This window comes from Pleurodeles waltl, chromosome 5 (genome assembly GCF_031143425.1).
Source record: "Pleurodeles waltl isolate 20211129_DDA chromosome 5, aPleWal1.hap1.20221129, whole genome shotgun sequence".
NCBI lineage: Eukaryota > Metazoa > Chordata > Amphibia > Caudata > Salamandridae > Pleurodeles > Pleurodeles waltl.
This window is the reverse complement of record NC_090444.1, coordinates 1,594,797,089-1,594,822,313: the sequence shown is the minus strand read 5'-3', so window position 1 is coordinate 1,594,822,313 and position 25,225 is coordinate 1,594,797,089. Positions and strand designations below refer to the sequence as shown.

The 25,225-nt window shown below is 49.3% G+C and overlaps 1 long non-coding RNA gene across 1 annotated transcript in view; it reads left to right on the top strand.

The window, feature by feature from the left end:
• Positions 1-24,499, top strand: part of LOC138296613 (uncharacterized) — a 56,690-nt gene extending 32,191 nt beyond the window's left edge. The window contains exons 2-3 of the long non-coding RNA XR_011203870.1: positions 1,284-1,410; positions 23,992-24,499. This is a non-coding gene — a long non-coding RNA (uncharacterized lncRNA). The remainder of the gene's footprint in view (positions 1-1,283; positions 1,411-23,991) is intronic.
• The last annotated feature ends 726 nt before the right edge of the window (positions 24,500-25,225 follow it).

The following is a 25,225-nucleotide window of genomic DNA, read 5'->3' as shown; positions in this document are numbered from 1 at the left end:
CCAAAGCACACAATCTGACACTCAGGCACACACCCCAACACACAAGAAGCACACTTCCAAACACAAGCACCACACCTCCCACCACAAGCATTCACACAGCCAAAATGCACATACACACACACAGCAACATCCACTTTCCCCAGTGTGCCCAACTCTTCCGCCTCCCTGTCTGTCCCCTCTACATACACACCCCCAGGCACTGCACCTTCATTCACAGTTGATTACCCTATTCCTGCAGTCACCACAATAGCACACATCCATACATGCACCCCAGACACCACACCTGAACTCACCACAACTACTTTAGTTGACACATGCAGCACACTCACCAGACTTGCAGACACCCAGACAACATACATTCACCCTGGCAGACTGTCTTGTCCCACTATGTCCATCCACCCTCCTCCCAAAACACTCAAACGCACCAAATCACCACCCATCACACATCGACCACACCTAAGCATAATGTCCAGTCACCTGCACCCACAACACGCATACCTTCACCACTTATGACCACACCTTCTACCTTCACTCCGACGCCTTCCTCCAGGCCCGACCCAATTGCACCAAAGAAACTTTTCCTCTCCCGTGCTGACCTATTCCAACCCACTGGCCCATCCTGTCTTGTCCCTAAACATGCTCACCTCCTTGCCCTGTCCACTCCTTCCACGTCACAGCCCACCCCTGTCCGCTCTTCACATTCCCGTATCCCTTCCCCAGAGAGGAAGAAGCCCCATGCTTAGTCTATTCCATCTGGCTCCAACTGGTCCAAGCACACTCCCCCATCTTCCAAGGCCAAACCCAAACCCCTCCACCATCCGAACGCAAATCTAAGCCCCACCCCTGTCACAAATGCCCACCCCCAACCACCTCCTGCCCCTGTTCCCTGAGGTGCCTGGATGCCCCATTGTTGCCCCTATGAAGTGGAGTACCGCAGCACTTGTGGGAGTCAGGTTGGGGCCATTGTGGCCCATGGGACTTCCACCATTTTGGACTGGCCATTGGCCTTATTTACAATTCGTTTGCTCTGATAGCTAAAATAAAGGTTAATGTGTGGCCTGTGTTTTTGGAGGCACACTCAGGATCCCTTGTCTCTTGTTTCATTGATTGGGGGTGCTGGGCACATGTATGTACTTTGGGCAGGTTGGATTTGCCTTGTGTCGGGTAAGTACCTCTTGCTGTCGGGTGTATGGCTTGTGCTGCTGTGAAGGTTTGTGGGAGCGTTGCAGGGTGGGTAGAGTGGGTAGGTATGTAACTGTGCCCTTTCTTCCCTTATTTTGTAGGTTGCGGTACTTACCGTCATCATCTTTGTCGGCGGTCTCGGTCGTGGAGGTATATGGCAAGGAGAAGGGCTGGCATGATCTACATCTCTCTATCCATATCTGCTTCGGCGTGTTGTGTGAGCCTCTGGTGAGTGTTTCCTTATATTTGGTTAATTTCCGCCTGGCTCTGCGTGGAGGTGGTTCTCGCCCCGGAACTGACGGCGGTCTAGTGGTTCATTATTTGCAGGCTACACCCCCAGCTCCCTTTGTGTCACTGTCCAGTGTGAGGTGCAACCAGACCAACTGTCAAACTGACCCAGACATGGAATCCACAAAAAGTCAGAGTCACAGAAATGGTATAAGCAAGAAAATGCTCACTTTCTAAAAGTGGCATTTTCAAACACACAATCTTAAAATCACCTTTACTAAAAGATGTATTTTTAAATTGTGAGCTCAGAGACCCCAAACTCCACAGTTCCATCCTCTCCCAAAGGGATCTACACTTTAATCAGATTTAAAGGTAGCCCCCATGTTAACCTATGAGAGGGACAGGCCTTGAAACAGTGAAAAACGAATTCAGCAGTATTTCACTGTCAGGACATATAAAACACATTACTATATGTCCTACCTTAACCATACACTACACCCTGCCCTTGGGGCTACCTAGGGCCTACCTTAGGGGTGTCTTACATGTAAGAAAAGGGAAGGTTTAGGCCTGGCAAGTGGGTACACTTGCCAAGTCAAATTTACAGTTAAAACTGCACACACAGACACTGCAGTGGCAGGTCTGAGACATGATTACAGAGCTACTTATGTGGGTGACACAACCAGTGTTGCAGGCCCACTAGTAGCATTTGATTTACAGGCCCTGGCACCTCTAGTGTCTTACTAGTAGAGACTTACTAGTAAATCAAATATGCCAATCATAGATAAACCAATTACATACACATTTTGTAAATGAGCACTTGCACTATAGCAATGGTTAGCAGTGGTAAAGTGCCCAGAGTAACAAAAAAAGCAAAATCAGAGTCCAGCACACATCAACAACCTGGGGAACAGAGACAAAAAGTTAGGGGAGACCACGGCAAGGATGAAAAAGTCTAACACGTATCCCCCCCAGCTGAAAATGGGAAGCAACTACCCAACCTCATGGGAGTTCTCATCACTAAGATGGAAGAACCTGGACAGACCATCAGCATTGGCGTGTTCTGTACCAGGATGGTGTTCCACCGTAAAGTCCATCCCCTGTAGGGAAATGGACCCCCTCAACAGTTTTGGATTCTTACCCCTCATCTGCATTAACCATATGAGGGGCCTGTGGTCGGTCTGAACTCGGAAGTGAGTCCCAAACAAGTAGAGCATTAGCTTCTTCAGTGCCTAGACCACAGCAAACGCTTCACGTTCTATGGCACTCCACCTACGTTCCCTGGGTAGTAACCTCCTGCTAATGAAGGCTACGGGTTGATCTAGGCCCTCTTCATTAGGCTGTGAGAGTACTGCTCCAATAACATGCTCTGAGGCGTCTGTTTGCACAACAAACTCCTTGGAGTAGTCCGGTGCCTTCAGCACAGGTGCCGTGCACATGGCTGCCTTCAGGGCATCAAAAGTGTACTGACAAGCCTCTGTCCACATCACTTTCCTGGGTTGCTTCTTAGAAGTCAACTCGGTTAAGGGGGAAACAATGGTACCATATCCCTTAACAAACCTCTTGTAATATCCTGTGAGACCTAAAAAGGCTCTCACTTCAGTCTGGGTTTTGGGAGGCTCCCTAGCCGAAATTGTGTCAATCTTAGACTGTAGGGGTGCCACCTGGTCACTCCTCAGCTGGTGTCTTAAGTACACCACAGAACCCTGCCCTATTTGGCACTTGCCCACCTTAATAGTGAGGCCTGCCTTCTGCAGGGCCTCTAACACTCTCCAGAGGTGTTGCAGGTGTTCCTCCCATGTGGAACTAAACACAGCAATGTCATCCAGGTAGGCGGCACTGAGCTCATTCAGCCCAGCCAACAGATGGTTGACCAACCTCTGAAAGGTGGCAGGGGCATTCTTCATTCCAAATGCATCACCTTAAATTAAGTGTCCATCTGGGGTAGAGACTGCTGACCTCTCCTTGGCCCCCTCAGTTAAGGCAATCTGCCAGTACCCAGATGTTAAATCAAACGTGCTGAGGTACTTTGCAGATCCCAACTGATCAATGAGCTCATCAGCTTGGGGGATGGGGTGTGCATCAGTCTTGCTGACCGCATTGAGTCCCCAGTAGTCCATACAGAACCTGAGTTCTGGAGTGGCACCAGGTGCAGCAGCCTTTGGGACCAATACCACTGGGCTTGCCCAAGGACTGCTGGAGTGCTCAATAACCCCTAGGATAAGCATTTTGGATACCTCATCCTTAGTGCATGCCCTGACCCTGTCACTAACCCTGTAAACCTTCTGTTTAATAGGTGTACTGTCCCCAGTGTCCAAATCATGTGTGCACAAGTGTGTGACTCCTGGGATCAGGGAAAACAGTGAGGAAAACTGCCCCAACACATGGCGGCAGTCACCTTGCTGCTCCTCAGTCAGGGAGGGGGAAAGGATCACTCCCTCCACTGACCCATCTTTTTCTCCTGCAGACAGGAGGTCAGGAAGAGGCTTGCTGTCCTCCACCCAACATCTGTTGCATGGAGAATTGACAGCTCAGTCCGCTCAAAGTGTGGCTTGAGGCAGTTGACATGCAGGACCCTAGAAGGGTTCCTTGGAGACCGCAAGCCCACCAGGTAGGTGACTTCGCTCTTTGCTCCACCACCTCAAATGGCCCAGTCCACTTATCCTGGAGCGCCCTAGGCTCCACCGGGTCATCACCCATACTTTCTGACCAGGTTGAAACTCGACCAGAGTGGCATTCCCGTCGTACCACTGTTCATATCCTCCTGCCTTGCTTCCAGGTTCTCCTAAGCGAGACTCCTGAAGCGGGCATTCTGGTTTCTTAAAGCCAGCATGTAGCTAAATACATCCTGGTGTGGTTTACTAGGAGCTTTCTCTAGAGCTTCCTCCACCAGACTCAAAGTTCCCCTCACAGGGTGGCCATAGATGAGCTCAAAGGGGCTAAAGCCATGTCCCTTTTGAGGCACCTTCCTGTAAGCAAACAGAAGGCAAGAGGACTTCCCACTTTCGCCTCAAGGCCTCTGGCAGGCCCTGGATCATGCCTTTCATGGTGCGGTTGAATATCTCAACCATACCATTACCTGGAGGGTGGTAAGGGGTGGTGAATTTGTAGGTTACCCCACACACCTTCCACAGAGACTTCATATATATAGATATAAAGTTGGTACCCCTATCAGATACCACTTCCTTGGGGAACCCCATGCGGGTAAAAACTCCCCTCAAGGCATGGCCCACCACAGGGACAGTGACAGTCCTTAGAGGAATGGCTTCTGGGTACCGGGTGGCATGGTCCACCAAGACCAGGATGAACCTGCTGCCCATGGCTGTCTTGGGATCCAGAGGCCCTACAATGTCAATACTAACCCTTTCAAATGGGCTACTAGCTATAGGAAAAGGTTGGAGGAGTTCCTTACATTTCCTCCCACTCTTGCCACTTGCCTGACAAGTTTGGCATACCCTACAGTAGGTATCAGAGTGCTTTTGCATTTGGGGCCAATGAAAGTGGGTAACAAGCCTGTCAAAGGTCTTGCCCTGCCCCAAGTGTCCATCTAAAGGCACATCTTGAGCTAGACCCAGTGGGAAGGCCCTAATGTACTGGGGTACCACCAGCACACGGGCTGAACCAGTCTCAGGAACCTTAGACTTGCCGTACAGGAGGCCGTCCTCCCAGTAGATTAGGTGTGATCCTGGCTCCTCGCCAGCCGCCTGGGCTGCAGCCTGCTGCAGCAGCCCCTCTGGAGTAGGGCATACCTTCTATGCCTCACAGAATGCCTCTTTGGTGGCCCCCCTTCCTGCTGCCACTGCGACAGCTCAGAGACCTCCCCCAGTTCAGCCACATGTTCCCCTGTAGGCTCTGGGGCGTCACCCTCAGGCTCCGCCTCCTCCCGGACCGTGGGAACTTCGCGGCCAGTTTCCCATGCCCCCTGCCCTTCCTCTTCTTGGCGGTCCCCTGGGCCACTGTTTCAGGCTCCAGGGGCTCTTGACCACCCTGACGGCTGCCACTGACCAGGTGGATATGCATACCCACCCAGGCAGACCCAACATCTCCAAGTGAGACCTGTTTTCCACCTCCTTCCAAGGGGAATCCTCCAGGTCATTGCCTAGCAGACAATCTACAGGCATGTTTGGGCTCACAGCTACCTTCAAGGAATCTGAGACCACCCCCATTCAAAGGGAACCTGCGCCACTTTGCACAGGCACTCTGAGTTGTTCACTGCAACTACTCGGTGAAGTACCCTGGGATCAATCTGCTCTTCAGACACCAGCGGACTCCTCACTGTAGTCACACTGGCTCCTGTGTTTCTCAGAGCCTCCACCCTCTGTCCATTAATGGTCATCTACTGCCTGTACTTCTTAGTGTTTTCAGGCACTAGGGTTCTCTGTACCATCTCACTGTCCCCTAGTGAGACAAGGGTCATCTCAGCTGGTTCCCACCCACCTGAAACCAACTCCTCCCCAAGCGCTACACTGGCCAAACCCTGGGACGGTGCATCAGTGGGTGCTGGTGTACTTTTGGGACATTTGGTGTCCTCCCTCACATGACCCACCTGGTCACATGCATAGCACTTACGTGGGGGACCACCTGCCACTGGCTTCCCTTTGGAGAACCATGGCTTCTTTTCACTGGGGGGTTGGGAATCCTTACCATGGGAATCAGTTTGGGGCCCTTTAGAGAACTCCCCCTGTTTACCCTTACCCCCTTTTCATCTGAGAGGGACCCTGCCCACCCTTGGCATGGTCTCCCCTTATACCTCTTTTGGACCCTGGTGCTCTTCCAGCTGGCCGCTTCCTGCGCAAGCTTCCTGGGGTCAGTCAGCTTGCTGTCAATCAGGTGCTGGCACAGCTCTGGAAAACATAAACTGTACAAGTGCTCCCAAGGAATCAGATTGTAAAGCCCCTCATACGTAGTTACCTTACTGCCCTTCACCCAACCATCCAGTGACCTGCAATAAGAATCAACACATTCCAACCATGTTTGGGATTCCTTCTTCTTAGAGGACCTAAACTTGTTCTTATACTGCTCAGGGGTGAGACCATACCTTGTGAGTAGGGCATCCTTCATGATAGTATAGGTGAGATTCTCAGCATCCCCAAAGGCTGTCAGTGTATCCCTCCCTTCTACCTCAAAGTGCTTCCATAGAGCTGCCCCCCAATGAGCTTCAGGGACCAGGTTCCTGTGGAGAGCAGACTCATACCCCTTGAACCACAAGTGTATGTCATTCTCCCTCCTTCACCAGGTCTTTAGGAATGTGCACCCTCCTCTCAGGCTGCACTGTAGGATTGCTGCCACAATCTCTGCTAGACTGGCTCATTGTGTCTAACTCCTTTAAGCTAAGCTCATGATCCAGCTGCAGCTTCCTGTCCTCAATGGAAAGCTTCTCTGCTCCATCTCCCTTTCCATCTCCATCTTTAGACTGAACTTTTTCAGCTCCAATTGGTATACCCTTTCTGCCTTTCTGTCCTGTAACTCTTCCGGTGTCAGACCCTTGGAGGACACACTGCTACCTGCCCTGGAGAGACTCTCCCTGGACATAACAGGCCCACCCACTACATCATTGTGAGTGACTTGAACCCTCTCCTCCTCACCCTACTCCTCCTCTGTGTGCCTCTCAACCTCTTTGGCTGTCACCCAGGCCCTCAGTGCCTTTTGGAGCTCCTTCTTCTTCGAAGAGCTCTTAATGGCACAGGCCAAATCTTTGCAGAACTGCATCAACTGAGCCACGGTGTAGCTCTACAATTTCTCTATATCAAACGCAGCTCCAGCTGATGCATCTCCAGATTGAGACATGATGAAGAGTTAAACAAAAGTGCAAAGTTCCAAGGCAGAAAACAAGTTCCCAAATTAAGTTTCCAAAAAAAGTCAATCAAGGGATCAGCAAAAATAGAAGTAGAACAAAAATGGTCTCAAAGAGAAAAAAGCAAAATCACAAGACAAGTAGTATGTGGTCACATAGCAGTCTGAACTTAAACAGTAGTGTACACTTAATCACTGTATGTCAAGTACGAATAAAAGAAGTCCAAATCCCAACCGCTGATCACCAATGTTAGAAATGGGGTCTTTGGTTGACAGTCCGGTTACCCCCTGTTCAAGCAGGACCCTCACTCTAGTCAGGGTAAAACAGAATCACCCTCAGATAACCCCTGCTTACCCTCTTGGTAGCTTGGAAGAGCAGTAGGCTTAACTTCAGAGTGCTAGGTATACCAACACACACAATAACTTAATGAAAACACTACAAAATGACACAACACCCGTTTAGAAAAATAGGAAATATTTATCTAAACAAAACAAGACCAAAACGACAAAAATCCAACATACTCAAGTTATGAATTTTTTAAGATTAAACTAAAAAATAGTGCTTAGAAACACAAAATGCTTCGAAGAGGTGTTAACACAGCATCGTAATGGAGTTGTTCCCAACAATCCGACACCAGTGGTGCCGGACACGGAGTCGCGTAGACCCCCAGGTACAGTACGTTTGGTGAAGAGTGAAAACAAGCCGATGTGCGAAATTAGGGAATCACGGCATCTGGGTGAAACATTGAATCGCCGCACTTTGAGCGGCGTCGGTTACGACGTAGTGCGGTGACTTTCACAGAGTCGCGGACTCCAGCGGGGCTGCAGCGATGTCGAGCCTGCAAAGGTCATCGCGTTCCAGCGAACATCACGGAGTCGGGTGCAGGCGGTTCACCAGACTCAGCAGCAGCGTCGGTCCTAAGTCGTCCGAAGTCAATGTCCTTGGATTTACACCAGCTTTCCTTTCAAGGGCCCAGGGACTGGATGGGGCACCACTTGTCAGAGCAGGAGTCTCTCCAGAGACTCCAAGTGCTAGCAGAGAGAAGTCTTTCCTGTCCCTGAGACTTCAAACAACAGCAGGTAAGCTCTAAATCAAGCCCTTGGAGATTTCTTCACAAGATGGAAGGTACACAAAGTCCAGTATTTGCCCTCTTGCTCTGGCAGAAGCAGTAACTACAGGATAGCTCCACAATGCACAGTCACAGGCAGGGCAACTCTTCTTCCTCAGCTCTTCTCCAGGCAGAGGTTCCTCTTGTTTCCAGAAGTGTTCTAAAGTCTGTAATTTTGGGTGCCCTTCTTATACTCAATTTCTCCTTTGCAGTAGGTCTATTTCAAAGTAAAGTCTCTTTTCAATGTGAAATCTTGCCTTGCCCAGGCCAGGCTCTGACACTCACCAGGGGGTTGGAGACTGCATTGTGTGAGGGCAGGCACACCCCTTTCACGTATAAGTCACAACTCCTCCCCTCCCTCTTAGCACAGATGGCTCATCAGGATATGCAGGCTACACCCCAGCTTCCTTTGTGTCACTGTCTAGTGTGAGTTGCAACCAGCCCAACTGATCCAGACAGGGAATCGACAAACAGATAGAGTCACAGAAATGGTATAAGCAAGAAAATGCTCACTTTCTAAAAGTGGCATTTTCAAACATACAATCTTAAAATCACCTTTACCAAAAGATGTATTTTTAAATTGTGAGCTCAGAGACCCTAAACTCCACATGTCCATCCGCTCCCAAAGGGGATCTACACTTTAATCAGATTTAAAGGTAGCCCCCATGTTAACCTATGAGAGGGACAGGCCTTGCAACAATGAAAAATGAATTTAGCAGTATTTCACTGCCAGGACATATAAAACACATTACTTTATGTCCTACCTTAACCATTCACTGCACCCTACCCTGGGGGCTACCTAGGGCCTACCCTAGGGGTGTCTTACATATAAGAAAAGGGAAGGTTTAGGCCTGGCAAGTGGGTACACTTGCCAAGTCGAATTTACAGTTAAAACTGCACACACAGACACTGCAGTGGCAGGTCTGAGACATGATTACAGAGCTACTGATGTGGGTGGCACAACCAGTGCTGCAGGCCCACTAGTAGCATTTGATTTACAGGCCCTGGCACCTCTAATGCACTTTACTAGGGATTTACTAGTAAATCAAATATGCCAATCATGGATAAACCAATTACTTACATATTTTGTAAATGAGCACTTGCCCAGAGTAACAAAAACAGCAAAATCAGAGTCCAGCACACATCAACAACCTGGAGAACAGAGGCAAAAAGCTAAGGGAGACCACACCAAGGATGAAAAAGTCTAACAACCGCTGTGTTCATAATGAGGGCCCTGGTTTCCAAAGGCCTGGAACATGAATAGCTCACCAAACATGAGGCATCTTTCCTTATTCAAGCCAATTCCAAAACACCATATTTCTACATCCTTCCTTAGATACACAAAAAGAAAAACCCTCCCCCCGGTAGACCTATTGTCTTGGGGTTCAGGTCAGTCTTAGAACCATTGTCACAATTCTGTGGTACTTTTTTGCAACCCCTTGTCAATAAAATATCAAAGATGTCCTGAACCTTCTTAAAGGGATCCACTTTGATAAAAAAAATACTGAACTGATTACCCTGGATGTAGAATGTACACCAACATACCCCAGGAAGCGACTCTAGAGGTGATTGAGGATCTTCTTGACAACATAAAGGGGGAATTAATAACCTCCCTGGAGTTTATACTAGCCACTAACCTAGCCCACCTAGCACTAACTAGGAACTGTTTCAAATTTGAGAACACCTACTACTTGCAAATGCATAGTTCTTCAATCGGCAGTACATTTGCCCCATATCTAGCCTGTCTCTTCATCAATTCCTTTGAGAGACAATATGTGTTCCATCACTAGGGGGGTCATTAAAACCCTGGCGGACGGTGTTAAAGTGGCGGTAAGACCGCCAACAGGCCGACGGTAAAAACTTTGCAATTACGACCATGGTGGAAACCACCAACAAAGACAGCCACTTTAACACTCAGACCGCCACGGCGGTACAGACCAACAGCATGGCGGTCACCGCCAACAGACAGGCGGGAGACAATGTACCGCCCACACTATTATGACAGGCCAATCCGCCACCTTTTCCGGGGCGGATAAAAACACGGCGGAAACAGGCATTTCGAAAGAAAAACGCTCACCTCTACACACTCCACGAGGAAGGAGGACAGCATGGAGCCGGAACTTCATATTCTTCCAGCGCTAGTCTTCCTGCTCTTCTACGAGGTTCACCAACGCCGGCGGCGAAGAGCACGGTGAGAACTGTACCTACGACATAGGGGAGGGGGGATGCAAAAAACAGGGACACACACACTCAACACCCCAACCCCCACCCCGACCCTCACACACTACAACACACACACCAATGCTTATCTATACATTACAGTAACACCCCCCAGCCCCCCCGGAAGAATGCAAAGACAAAATGAAATTAGTGTAACTATTGTAATATATCAAAAATCAGTAAGCAAAAATATACATATATATATATACACTATAAACAAAATTTACACCACGATTATTAGTGCAGGTTTTGCATCATTCATAGTCCGTGGACCACTGGGCCCAAAATGCATGGGCGAGGCCCACACAAGATACCCGAACATGACGGAGAGAACACTGTTGGGGCATCAGATAGAAATACAACAGGCACCTCAGGGGGAAGGGAAGGGGGGGCACCTCACCCGGATGAGTGCACGACGCCAGATCCACGATGGGGCTCCATGCCCATTGATGTATCCTGGGGAGTGCAAAGCCACAGTCTCTCAAGTCTCTACAGTGGGTGGTTTGCCCACAGTACCATCCTGGGGAGTGCAAAACCACAGTCTCTCAAGTCTCTACAGTGGGTGGTATGCCCACTGTACCATCCTGTGGAGTGCAACGCCCCAGTCTCTCAAGTCGATGCATGTCTCCACTGGTTCTGGAGGGGGACTGGTGCCCACAGTGCTTCATCCTTCCAAGGACAGAGGGAGTGGATGCATGTCTCCACTGGTTCTGGAGTAGGACTGGTGCCCAGAGTGCAGCACTCACCCCGTGACGGTCCCAGTTGCGTCACTGCCCCTGCTGCAAATGGGCTAGCGGTGTTTTCCATGGCGGTCTTTGCCCTGGTCAGCGGTGTTTGCCCTGTTCAGCGGTCCTTGGCCTATTCAGCGGCGCTTGAGTTGCCAGTTTCTGACCTGTTCAGCGGTGCATGCCCTGTTCAGCGGTGCTTCCCATGGCGGTCTTTGCCCTGTTCAGCGGTGCTTGCCATGGCGGTCTTTGCCCTGTTCATCGGTGCTTGCCCTGTTCAGCAGTGCTTGCCATGGCGGTCTTTGCCCTTTTCAGTGGTGCTTGCCCTGTTCAGCGGTGCTGGCCATGGCGGTCTTTGCCGTGTTCAGCGGTCCTTGGCCTGTTCAGCGGTGCTTGCCATGGCAGTCTTTGCCCTTTTCAGTGGTGCTTGCCCTGTTCAGCGGTGCTGGCCATGGCGGTCTTTGCCCTGTTCAGTGGTCCTTGGCCTGTTAAGCGGTGCTTGAGTTGGCAGTTTCTGACCTGTTCAGCGGTGCTTGCCATGGTGGTCTTTGCCCTGTTCAGCGGTCCTTGGCCTGTTCAGCGGTGCTTGCCCTGTTCAGCGGTGCTTGCCATGGCAGTCTTTGCCCTGTTCAGCGGTGCTTGCCCTATTCAGCGGTCCTTGGCCTGTTCAGCGGTGCTTGAGTTGGCAGTTTCTGACCTGTTCAGCGGTGCTTGCCCTGTTCAGCGGTGCTTGCCATGGCGGTCCGTCATTGCCCTGCTGGGCTGTGGCTGGCAGTCCTTCATGGGTCAGCTGGGCTGTGGCTTGCGGGGCCCTCCTGGGCAGTGACAATGGGGCTGGCGGTGGCCTCTTCCTGGGCAGTGACGATGGGGCTGGCGGTGGCCTCCTGGCCAGCGGGGATGATGGCGGTCTTCTCCGCCATGCTGCTCCTCCCAGACTTTGCAGGTTTCTTCTGCCCCTTCCCCACCTTGGGAGGAGTCACAGCTGAGTCCACACTCCCCCCAGGACCCCATGTGAGCGACTTGGCTGGCTGGAGTCTTCCCCCTCTCCCGCTGGGCACTGTCCAACTTCTGGTGCTTCACAGGGGGGGGACTGGCTGTGCTGTGGCTCCGTGCCACACTGGCTGCCCTGGTGGCCGGTGCACTCCACATACCTGTAACAACAGGCACCTCTGGTCCCGGAGATTTTTTGGCTGAGGTGCTAGTATGGGACCTATGAGGTGGAGGGGGGGTGGTGGGAAATAGGTTAAGGGGGGACAGGAAAAGTTTTTGGGACACACTGGGATGGGTAGCTGGAGGGGGTTTGGGAGTGGAGGAAGAGGTTGTGGTTGTAGGAGGTGTACATTTTGTGGATTTGGGTACAGGTGCATGCGCTGGAGGCTGTCGTGAGGTGGATGTATGTTGGGTGGGTGTGTGCCTTCGTGTGTGTATCTTGGGAGGGGGCGTCACAGACACACTGGGAGAGGACACAGGACGTGTAAATGGTAGTGGGGGTGGTGAGTGCACGTGAGCGGGGTGTGGTGGTGGGTGTGCTGGTGCGGGACGTAGTGGCTGTAGTGGTAGTGCATGCAGGTGTGTGTGTAGACGAGGCAGGGAGGGAGGAGGGAGACGAGGAGGAGGGGTACACAGTGGAGGCAGTGGATGATGGTGTGTCTGTATGTGTGTGATGCTTGCATGAGTGCCTGTGGGATGTGTGGTGCTTATGTTTGCCTGAGCTTCCCTTGTGTGGTGAGGTGTGTGCAGGCTGGTCTGATGGTGTGCTTGGGATAGGCAGAAGTACAGGGGATTGGGTCTGGGTGGAGGAAGTTGGAGGGGGGAGGCTAGACACAGGGACAATGGCTGCCATCAGTGCTGAGGCCAGATTTGAAGGGTTCGATGAAGGGCAGCCTGACCAGAATGAATGCCCTCCAGGAATGCATTTGTGTGTTGCAACTCCCTTTCTACACCTTAGATGGCATTCAAAATGGTAGACTACTCAAAAGTGAGGGACCGGAGGAGGTCAATGGCCTCCTCACTGAGGGCAGCAGAGGTGACAGGGGCAGGGGCTGAGGTGCCTGGGGCGAAGGTGATGCCCACCCTCCTGGGTGAGCGGGCACACGCTGAGGGGCTGCTGGGAGGGCGGTGCTGGTAGGGGGGTGGCGGCTGTACCTGTTGAAGTGGGGGGCACAGATGTTGCCGCCACCACAAGGGAGCTCCCATCGGAGGGCGAGTCTGTGTCGCTGGTTGCAGATCCTTTGACCGCCGTGGTGCTCCCCTCGCTCTCCGTCCCACTGGTGTATTATGAGTCTGTAGTGTGGGCCTCCATGGCCATGTGGGATGCAGCTCCCTATTGCTCCGGTGCCACTGTACCTCCGCCTGATGATGCTAATGCACACAAGAACAGGGAGACTGCAAAAAAAGGGGGGGGGGCAAACAGAAGAAAGACAGGTTGACCACTACCGTTGGTGGACAATACAGACACAGCAGCCCCCTGCACTATGTCGCGCTGTTGGGCTCTACAGTGCAATTCCTGGGATATGGCCTACAAGGCTATGGACGACATCTGCACACATAGATGACGGCATGAATAGCTATACTTGGCACTCTACAGAGGTGGGGTGGGGGGACACAGGGCCATGCCTTATGAATGGGCCTAGCCTACGGAACTCGCCCTGGCCTAGGGGAACCCACAGCCCTCCTCCCCCACCCAGATAGCTTCACTGCGCACAAAGTCAGCTGAATGATAGTGTACTCACCCCCTTGTGTCTGCTGTGTTGCCCTCAAGCGCCCATCCAACTCAGGGTAGGCCACCGCCAGGATCCGGAACATCAGGGGGATCATGGTTCGACTGCACCCGTCCCACATTGGGAGGCCATCCCCAGCTGAGCCTCCGCCGTCTTCTTGCTCCAGCGGCGAATTTCCTCCCATCTTCTCTGGCAGTGGGTGCTCCGTCTGTGGTGGACCCCCAGGGTCCGGACGTCCTTGGCGATGGCACGCCAAATATCCTTCTTCTGGTGGGCGCTGACCTACATGAAATGTACAGGGGAAGAAGAGAAGTCATTAACAACTGCACAGTCAAAGTGAGTGACCCCCATCCCTACCCTTGCCATGTGGCACATGCATTCACCGTCTTTCATGCACTCAGAACTCTGCCCCCTTCCTTCTTACAACCAGCCCTCTCCACACAGGCATAGCCCATACAACATGCTCCCTGTGTACTTACCTGTTGGTCTGGAGGACCGTAGAGTAGCGTGTACTGGGGGAGGACCCCGTCGACTAGCTTCTCCAACTCCTCTGCAGTGAAGGCAGGGGCCCTTTCCCCAGACGCACGAACCATTGTCTCTTCCAGACCGAGGTCACAGTAGCTCTTGCAGTGTAGGTCCTCTCCTGTCAAAGATCAGGTATCGAGTGATTATACAGTTAGAAAATGGCGGTCACGTCCGCGGCGGTGCGTACCATCACCGCCGGCGTACATCGTCATTGGCTCCTGGGACCCATAGGGTCCAATGTTAACCAATGCAGCATTGCGCCGCGGTCTTCGCCTGCCTACCACGACGGTGTACAACGCCAGCGATGTTACCTCACATCCCATTGTCCCGCTTTAGAGGTCAGGCAGCCGCCATTTCAGGGGGCCACATGGCCTACTTACCAACTGCGTCACACATACCTAGGCCTAGTCTCAACACACATACAGGCCACATTTTGTGTATGATTGGTGTTCTGTGCATACTGTGGGTACATACCTCTGAGTTGTTTGACTTTGTGCTCGCTGTTGTCCTTCATAGGCACCGTCCACTGGGACATGTGAGGAGATGGCGGAATCCTCTGGTGTACCGACCGCTGGTGGACCTGTCGACAATGGAGGAAAGACATTTGATCATCACCTGCAGGTTTGACCGTGCCACAATCCAGGAACTGTGTAGCCAGTTGGAGGCAGACCTGATGTCAGCAATCCGTCATCCCACAGGAATCCCCCCTCAAGTGCAGGTGCTATCAGTGCTCCATTTCCTTGCAAGTGGGTCTTTTCAAACAACAGTGGCCATAGCATCAGGGATGTCCCAGCCGATGTTTATCAACGTGTTGTCCAGAGTGTTGTCTTCCCTTCTGAAACACATGCGGAGCTACATCGTTTTCCCTCAGGTGGAGGATTTGCCTACAGTTAAAGGTGACTTTTATGCCCTTGGACATATCCCCAACATCATAGGTGCCATTGATGGGACCCATGTGGCTTGCCCCCCCCCCCCACAGGAGTGAACAGGTGTACAGAAACCAGAAGATTTATCATTCGATGAATGTACAGATGGTATGTTTGGCAGACCAGTACATCTCCCATGTGAATGGCATGTTCCCTGGCTCAGTGCATAACGCCTACATCCTGCGGAATAGCAGCATCCCTTATGTGATGGGTCAACTCCAGAGGCACCGGGTGTGGCTATTAGGGGCCTCTGGTTACCCCGACCTGTCATGGCTACTGACCCCAATGAGGAATCCCAGGACGAGGACAGAGGTACGCTACAATGAGGCCCATGGGCAGACTAGGAGGGTGATCGAACGCACCTTTAGCCTCCTGAAGGCCAGGTTCCGGTGCCTCCATATGACAGGTGGATCCCTGTTCTACTCACCAAAGAAGGTGTGTTAGATCATCGTGGCCTGCTGTATGCTTCATAATTTGGCTTTGCGACGACAGGTGCCTTTTCTGCAGGAGGATAGTCCAGATGGCGGTGTTGTGGCAGCTGTGGAGCCTGTGGACAGTGATGAGAAGGAAGCAGAGGAAGAAGACATTGACCACAGGGACTCAGTCATCCAGCAATATTTCCAGTGAAACACAGGTGAGAATACATTCCTGCCTACTACAAGTACTTTTACACTTCTACCTCTATCCTGTCTGTCGATTTCACCCAGTGTATGGTCACTGAGTTGTCACTTTCCCTTACGGTTTCACAGTTGTGGGTCCCAATGTGTGTCATCTGCTTAGATTCCTCATGGACTAGAGCTGTGTGACATAGATATGTTGACATTACTAATTCCTGTAAATTTTGTCAATGTTATTGCAAATACACTATTTCAAAATCACAGACAGACTCCGGATCTTGGTGCTTTAGGTGTGTTTATTTAAATGCTAAATATTGGAGGGGGAAGTTAAATGGTGAGGGGTGAAGGCGGAGGAGGGTCCATGGCAGAGTCCAGTCTATTTGTTTCATAGGTGCATTGCCCATATGGTCATAGGAAGTGGAGCTGGGGCAGTTCCAATATGGACAGGGTGACAAAGTGGGACAGTGGGCTGACAATCAGGGTGGTCTCATTTCTTGGCGGGGGTCTTGGCATCATGCTCTGTCTTGTTCCTGGATCTCAGGGACCGCTTGCGGGGCGGTTCTCCATCTGCAGGGGGTGGGGTGCTGGTGTGGTGGTCCTGTGGCGGTGCCTCCTGTCCACTAGCGCCGGCGGAGGTGGTGGGCAGTTCATCGTCCAGGCTAGTGTCAGGGGCCCCTTGGAGTGCCACAATGTCCCTCCTGGTGTTAAGTATTTCCTTCAGCACCCCTACGATGGTGCCCAGGGTGGAGCTGATGGTTCTGAGTTCCTCCCTGAAGCCCATATACTGTTCCTCCTGCATGAGCTGGGTCTCCTGAAACTTGGCCAGGACCGTTGCCATCGTTTCCTGGGAGTGGTGGTATGCTCCCATGATGGAGGAGAGGGCCTTGTGGAGAGTGGGTTCACTTGGCCTGTCCGCCCCCTGTCGCACAGCAGCCCTCCCAGTTCCCCTGTGTTCCTGGGCCTCCGTCCCCTGGACCGTGTGCCCACTGCCACTACCCCAAGGTCCCTATTGTTGTTGGGGTGGTGGGTTATCCTGGGTTCCCTATAGTGGTGGACACACAGCTGATTGACGTGTCCTGGGTACGGAGGTATGGGCCCGCTGGGTGGGTTCTGTGCTGGTGTTACCAGAGGGTGGAAGGTCTGTGGTGGCCTGTGCCTGTGGAGGGGAACCGACTGTCCCGAGGCCCACAATGGTCCGGGCTGGTCATCTGGATCCAGTTGGACAGAGCTGCTGTCATCACTGTGGGCCTCTTCTGTGGGTGGGGTGGAGATTTCTGGACCCTCCCGTCTGGTGACGTTGGGTAGTGGTCCTGCAGGGGTGTAAAAGCTTAATTATTGCATCTGTGTGTGTCATGGTGGGCAATGGGTGGGTGACCAGTGTACCCCAGTGCTTGCATTCCTATGTGGGAACTTGTGTGATGATGGGTTAAGGGGTTGTATGGTTATGTGCAGTGGGCATGCTTTAGTGATGGGTGTCCATGCGTTGGGGTTGCATGCAGGGCTTGATGTTGGGATGGGTGGTTTGTGATAGTGGGGTATATGTGAGTTGGTGGAGTGCTGAGGGTGAGGGTATGGGTAGGAGTATGTGCTGGCATGCAGGAAGGGTGGGGGATATATTAGTAAAGGTTTGACTTACCAGAGTCCATTCCTCCACCGACTCCTGCGAGGCTCTCAGGATGCAGAATCGCCAAGACCTGCTACTCCCATGTTGTTAGTTGTGGGGGAGGAGGTGGGGGTCCGCCGCCAGTCCGCTGAACCGCCAAGTGGTGTCTTGAGACCACAGAATGCACCTTCCCCCATATGTCGTTCCGATTTCTTGGGTGTTGTCCCACTGCGTTGACCCTGTCGACTATTCTTCTCCATAGCTCCATCTTCCTTTGAATGGAGGTGTGCTGCACCTGTGCTCCAAATAGCTGTGGCTCTACCCGGACGATTTCCTCCACCATGACCCTAAGCTCCTCCTCCGAGAACCTGGGGTGTCTTTGCCGTGCCATGGGGTGGTGTAGGTGATGTGTGGGGTGGTGTATATGGTGATAGTTGTGGTGATATGTAGTGGTGTGTGGTGTTTTGTGCGTGGAAGTTGTGTGGGTGATGATGTTGAGTGCCTGTGGCTGCTAGTTTGTGGATGGTGGTGTTTCTCTCTCTGGCCTTCTCTCTGTAATAGTGGTCGTAGGGGTTTGTGGGTGATGTGGGTGTGTGTTTTATATTGTAATGGGTGTGTGGGAGTGGTGTGTGTATGTGTCTCAGGTGTGTGTATTTCGAATTGTCCTATGTGACGGTGTTTTGTATGTGTGTGTGTATTTTGAGCGCGGCGGTGTGTACCGCCAATGGAATACCGCGGTTGAAAGACTGCCGCGTGGATTCGTGGGTCGTGGTAGTGTGGGCGTATTTCTGTTGGCGTGATGGTGGAGGTTTTGTTTTCGCCAGTTTATTACTGACCTTTGGTGTGGCGGACTTGTGTGGGTGTCTGAATTTTGTTGGATTTCGAGATGTGGGTCATAATAGCTGTGGCGGAATTCTGCAGCCGCGGCGGTATGTTGGCGGTCTTCTGCACGGCGGTAAGCGGCTTTTACCGCCAATGTTGTAATGACCACCTATCACCCATTTCTGAAACAGATCAGACTATGGAAATGTTACATTGATGACTTCCTCCTTATGTCGACGGGCACTAAGGAAGCCTTAGAGTTTGCAGACTGGCTCAATGCCTTGAATCCCTACTTAAAGTTTACCATGACCATAGGAGGCATAGAACTACCTTACCTTGACCTTCCGATCTATGAGAGAATTTTTTTTTTTGGCAACACAAGTATATTACAAACCTACTGATCGGAACAACCTCCTCCAGTTTTATAGCATTCACCCACAAGCCTTTAAAGATAACTTACCAGCAGATCAATTCCTGTGATTGAGATGGAACTGTTCCAATATGACAGACTATACTATGTTCCAATATGAAAGAAACTTCTTGATAAGAACTACCCAGCTTACCGTATTAGGAAAGCTGACAAGAGGGCACACAACAATCATAGGGACCAACTGTTAGAACCTTCTAAAAAAACAAAGGATGAAGATAAAATAATCTGCGTTACCACTTTCATCCCCTATCCAATAAGGTACAAAAAATAATCAGGGACGACTGGAAAATATTGACATCAGGAGGACTTCCCTTTGGCCAACCACTACATGCCTTCAAGAGAGCCAAAAGTATTCAAGATATGATAGTCCATACATGACCTCAGGCTAAAGTACTTACAGACAAACAACTGAATTTATGGCATTTACCTCCACCATCAGGTCCCCACCTGTGTGGCAAATGCAGCATGTGCCAATTCACCAAAAAGACAAATAGTTTAGACCTAGGCCTGGCCCCCTGTAAATTAAAGGCGTTTTCAAACTGCAACAGCAAGATTGTTGTCTACCTGATTAGATACCCGTGCAAACTCAAATATATTGGAATGACAACAAAAAGAGTTGGCACACACTAAAACTGTTATGAACCAACAGCTCCTGCGATGTGAGCAGAAATGGGTCTGCCTACTACAAACAGGGCTGATTGATGAAATACAATGGTCAATGTTACATAACTAGAGTGAGAACCCTATGATGACCTTACTAAAGTAATTACTTGACGCAGTACAATATAGAGGAGGACAACTAAGCTCTGTTGGTCCCCTCTGCACTACAACATTTTTACATAGCAACTTGTATGTTTACCTCTTGTTTGGTACCCTCTGAAAAAGACTTGGCCCCCATTGCACTTTTTTCCTTTTTTCCCCTTTCTTCCCTATTTTCCCTCTTTCTCTTCTCTTCATCCTGTTTTTCCTATTTTCCCTATTCTTGTCTTCACCTTCCTTCGTTTGTCTTCCCCCCCTCTGTCTCCCCTCCCCCTTTTCTTTTTCAAACCCCACCCCACCCCTCTCCACCATTCTTCTTACTTCAATTGTTTTTTTCCCTTTACTCATTGCCTTTGTTCTTCCCTGCTCTACCCCCCTTCTCCCACCTCCCTCTAACCATGTTCCAGCTATTTTTCCTTCTTTTCATTTCCTTTCCCTTCCCTCTCTCCCCATCATCCCCCTTCTTTCCCCTCTCTTCTAGCCCCCCCCCTTTCCCTAAACCCCCAATCAACCCCCTTTCCCCCTTTCTTTCAACACCTCTCCACCCACCGGTTCCCTCTTCTTTATATTTTTTTGCTTCCGTTAATCCATTCCTAGCGCTTGCCTTTGCGCTGGGTAGATCTGCCCATGTGACTATAGTTCCCATGAATCTTAACTCTAGGGAGACGCGGAGCTGACGCGTCTCCCTCACGCCCTGACGAATGCTGGTCACACTCCGACCGGCTACATTACTGGGCGCTCCTCTCCAGTTCGTGATCACAAGTGGCTGGGAAGGGGCCCTAATAGGTGCAACAGGAGATCGCTCCCCTTTATGAAGTAAATCTTGTCCAACAAAACAAGGAAAACCATTTATTATAATCAGGCATTCCCTGACCTGGAGCTCGGCACGGGCTTCCTTTCAGTTCAGAAAAGGCTTTCGTGCATGCATCATCAAATGGTACTGGATCAGACACACCGTTGTGTGTTAATTTCAATAAAGGCTTGGACAAAATGGAAACATTTGGAATCCTCTGACGACAGTAGCTAACCATTCCGAAACAGATTCTGATATCTGTCTGTGTCACTGGTGGGTACATATGCATGATTACTGAAATTCTTTCTTGGGACAACTTTCTCACACCCTTCTCTATGTGGTGACCTAAATATTCTCTTCTTTTTGGCATTACTGCAACTTTGTTGGAGAAACTTTGTCTATTTTCTCCTAAATGATTTAGCAAGGAAATTGTATCTATCCTATCGGCTTCACTTGTGTTTGATGCAACCATCACATCATCAATATATTGCACCAAAACTGAATGAAAAGGCATTTTAGTCTGATTAAAAATGTGTGGTGACTCCATATAACCTTGAGGCGTACGACACCATGAGAAAACACGGCTTCCGAATTTAAAAACAAATAAGAATTGGCTGCCCTCATGAAAGGGGAATGGAGAAAAATGCCTGACACAAGTCAATGACCTAAAAGCATTCCACCTCAGAAGGAATCTAGAACAAAATCACTCCTGGATTTGGTACCACAGGACACCATCTCATTCACATTTCTCAATTCCTGGAATATGCAATATTTTCCATTGGGCTGCCACAGTCAGAATATAGGGGAATTACATGGGCTTCCAAGATTTCTTTTAGAACACCTTGTCAAAGAAGTTTTCAATTGTGGGAATAATTTCTGCAATTACTTCAGGGGTCATGTTATAAGGCGGTATCCTCCGATACACTGCCTTTGGCTTTACTGTGATTTTAACTGGCTCAACTCCTTTTATGAGTCCTATCTCCTTCCCTAAAAAATCCCAAACGTTTGCCATAACTGTCTCTTGTAACTCCTCGGGTAAATCTTTAACTGTCATCATTGGAAACAAGGCGATAAGAAGGTACAATTCTTCAATTTTACAGGGCATTTCTCCATCCCTATTTGTCTGAATTGTCATTCCATTGTGTGCACAGCTAATGGAACAATTTTGCTCACACAACAAATCACAACCTAAAAGGCTCACAGGACTTGGATTGCAAACCACAAACTGGTGTCGTTCCTCAAATTACCCTATTTTAACAGCGATATATATTATGTAATTGGGCTGGTTAACTGGTGATTTGCTTCTCCTATCACCTGAAACTTTCTTCCTGACAAGGGCACATTATTTGGTACTTCTGCAGTTCTGACAGTGGAACATGTTGCTCCAGTGTTGACCAGGAATTAAACATTGTGTACATAACACTGGCATTTACATAGGGTCCACGTTGATCTGCCTCTAAGGAGGCTGCTAATGTGCAAGCCTCCTCATCAGAACTGTCACTGTTAAATGTTTCTGAAAACTTCTTATCACTCAAATTAATTAAGAGAAACTGTGTTACCAACTGATTTACATTTGCATTTGCTCTCTGATTAAAGTTTTTCTGAGGAACAATCACTTACTGCTGGGTCATCAGGGCTTGTGGAAGAGGGACCTGCAACTGCTGTGGGACCTGCATCTGCTGTATTTCTGTAGCAGCCCCTACATTTTGAGCTCGGGGTCTTTGGATTCTCTGAATTTGAACTTGATCATTGCCAACAGTCCGAGCAATACCACAAGTCTGCATCAAATTATTCACATGAATATAAGTACACTCCTGTCTCCAGTGTCTGAAGTTTCGGCACGCAAGACATGGCTGCATTTTCTTCATTGGCTGCTCGTCAGTCACATTAGCACTCTGATCTATCCGATCACTCCATCCTCTCCCCTAAACTGAAGCACACTGTTAACCTGCTTTTGCACACCTTACATTCCACTAGTATTCACCATCATCTGCGGGCTCTAATTTCCTGTCTGAGCAGATTTCAATTTCATCAATTTCTCTTTAAACATTTTCTGCTTTAATTCAAATTTATCACTACATTTCCTTGCATACTGCAGTACTTCATCAGTCAGTCATGGCATTTGTAAAGCGCACTACTCACCTGTGAGGGTCTCAAGGCGCTGAGGTGGGGGGGTTGCTGCTAGTGCTCGGACAGCCAGGTCTTGAGGTGTTTCCTGAAGGTTAGCAGGTCCTGTGTCTGTCGCAGATGTATGGGAAGAGTGTGCCATGTCTTGGCGGCGAGGTGGGAAAACGATCTGCCACTGGCGGTCATTCTGTGGATGTGTGGAATGGTGGCAAGGGCAAGGTCAATGGAGGAAAGCTTGAGGGTCAGGGTGTAGAAGGGGAGTCGGCCGTTGAGGTATTGTGGTCCGGTGTTGTCATCAATGGGCTTATTCTGCCAACAAATCAAATGCTGTGGAATCATGGTGCTAACCTCAGGCTTCAATACTTGCATGGATTTAAAAACAAAATGAGTTCTGTCTTTTAGCTGAAGGGTTTCAGAACCTATGTGCTGTTTGAAAGCTTGCAGCTATCTCTCATAATAAGTATGAATTGGCTCTTTTGTTTCCTGTGCTGTCCTCTCAATCTTCTGCTGATCAGCATCTTTCAGGGAAACGTTGTTTTTCAAGAACTCTATCACTTTATAATACCTTTTCATCATGTCTTCAGAAAGCGCACCTGTTACTGGATCTCAGCGGCTCACGATCTGGTTAATCAACACTCCATTTGCACTCTGCCCCCACAAGTGAGCTGGAACTACAGTCTCAAACAGTGTGTTCAAATCCTCCCACAGCCATTTTGTAAGTTTCACAAATATCTCTGTTTGTTTATACCACTCCACTGGCTTCTCTCTCAATCTCAGGTCATCATTTGTAATGACAATATGTCACTTCTGCTCTATAGGAAATGTACATAACCTCCACCTGGAATTTCTCTCATTGGCATAATTTTTACATTATCAGCTTGATTTGCTCCAGGCGGAGACAAATTCTGCTTTGCTTTCTTTTGATCTCTTTTCTTTGCTCTTCTGTCTTCCCATTTATCTAATGCACCCCATGTTTGGATGTTCATAATTAATTTCTTAATATGTATTCTCATTCCGGATGATTTCATGTTTGCTTTGTCTTTGAACTGTAATCTGTAACTTCTTAAGGACTTTGACTTTTCTAAGTCCACCTCATATTTCTCACCTAATTCCACTAATTTCTCATATGTCAGTCCTGCACATTGTGTAACATCGTTGCATATAAAGCGCAATTCATCTTCTTTGTATGTTTCTAGTTGCTCGCTCTCAAGCGTTCCCATAATTAGTTCATTTAATTCTAATTTTAATCGGCGAACGTTCACTGTTCTGTCCCTCTCTGGTGTCTCTTCTGCTCTAGCACTACTACTTGTTGTACCTGTTGCTCCTTTTGGGCTCAAATTATATAGAAACTCATTGAATTGCTGTGCTAAAAAACCTTGCAAACTAATATTATTTCTCTTGGGCATATTTTGCAGGGTACTTCAGTGCACACTCGTAATCTGTTCTGGTGTGGACATGTAAGAAAGTGAAGTTCCCTGAGGACACCTTGCATCTAATATTGCTCCTGCTTGATCTGGTTAGGGTCTGCAATTCATGTAGGAATCAAAGGTTGAAAGAGAGAAGCTGTTCTGTCTGTTTCCAAATTGTTTGAATATACTGATCTCTGCATGCCACTTGGTGACATCCCTGCAGATACTGGTATTTCTGGGACTGCTGAAACATTCATGGACTGTGTATTGCTTCCAGGGTTGTCTGAAGCATATAGTGGAACACCTGAACCGGGTACTGTTAATGCATCAGGTCCTGTCAAATGTGTCAGAGTCTGCTGAATTGTCATTCCAGCACTCTGACCCGTTAAAACAGTACTGAAAGTCTGTCCTGTTTGACTCGGTGTAAAATTTCACATTGTCTAAACTGGTGTATACATAGGCATGGTCTGATTCTGAATAAAATTCTGCATAGGTGTAGTCACACTAGGTGTAGACACCATCTGATTCACATGAGGGCTTGGCATTACCTTATTCGTAACTGGACTTGCAGTGCACTTTTCTGTACTAACAGCCAGAACTGGTGGATAATCTGAATCTTGTTCTGTGTAACTGGAGCAGTTGACACATTCGGGCTACATTCTGTACTGCTTCCTCAACTGAAGGATACTGCGGGGGACGGTTAATTGAAAGCTGATCTATAAACTCATCTTCCGAATCACTTTCATATGTAGCTGTCTTTTTACCCTCATCTGTTGTCTGTTCTGTTTTATCTGTCTGTTTCTTTATTGTCTTAGGTTTTGTACTGCTATCACTTTCCTCTGTGACAGCTGGAAACATTCTTACTCTATCTAGTATCTCAGCTCTCCATATTTTCTGTTCTGCATCCCATCTAGCTTCCGTTAATGTCTTAACTGCTTTCTTCATTCCATTCCTTAAATGTTGCTGTTTCTTTTTGTCTGGGAACAAGTTCCCAGATAGCAAGGGCTTCAAATTGTGCAGGTCTTGGAGGAGGCTATAATTCACACAATAATATCTTCAAATTTTGACTGACCGGTCAACAACAACTGCGGACAATTTTTTAACACTAAGCGCCACAATCCCTTCTAGTACAACGACGCCACAAAAAACTTCACAACATCATACTTCACCAAAAGCATCGCAAAAGCAAATCCCTACCTATACTTACACAACATGACACTTGTAGACACAATTCTGGCAT